Here is a 572-nt window from a genome sequence, read left to right on the forward strand (position 1 = left end):
CCTCTCCCCCTTCTGAACCCGGAAAACACGATCAGAGACGTCACTTACCCTTGCACCTGGGAGGCAACATACCAATCGTGAGTCTCTCTCGCCCCCACAAAACCGCCTATCGGTGCCCCATAACGATTGCTCTGCTCTTTTCCAAACTTCACTTCTGAGCAACAGGAGCAGGCTCCGTGCCATCGGCCTGAAACCCATTGGTTACCTCTGCTCAGTCGTCTTCCCCACAAGTATCCAAAATTGACTTCAATGAGCCTGACGTGATTTGAACACGCAACCTTCTGATCTGGAGTCAGACGCGCTACCGTTGCGCCACAAGCTCACGAGGAGATTGGGCCCGCTATTCATGCTTAAGGGAAGTGATCGCACTACAATGATTTTACGTCTGCGTAACAACTGAGATCAACAGTTCAGTCTGTTCTGTCTCTCCACCTCTCCTTCTGTTTCTCGAAACAATTTCCAACTCTACCTCAATAAAAAGCTGAAAGAACTGCGGATGCTGTATATCAGAAACAAAAAACAAACAGTAGTTGCCGATGACCCTTCCATAGAACTGATGGTGATTGGGAAAA

General features: G+C 48.6%; 1 non-coding gene across 1 annotated transcript; it reads right to left on the minus strand.

The window, feature by feature from the left end:
• Window positions 1-250: 250 nt before the first annotated feature.
• trnaw-cca (transfer RNA tryptophan (anticodon CCA)) lies at window positions 251-322 on the minus strand. The gene has a single exon. It is a non-coding gene; the product is annotated as a tRNA-Trp (tRNA).
• Between the last annotated feature and the right edge of the window lie 250 nt (window positions 323-572).

This window comes from Hemiscyllium ocellatum, chromosome 27 (genome assembly GCF_020745735.1).
Source record: "Hemiscyllium ocellatum isolate sHemOce1 chromosome 27, sHemOce1.pat.X.cur, whole genome shotgun sequence".
Classification (NCBI taxonomy): Eukaryota; Metazoa; Chordata; class Chondrichthyes; order Orectolobiformes; family Hemiscylliidae; genus Hemiscyllium; species Hemiscyllium ocellatum.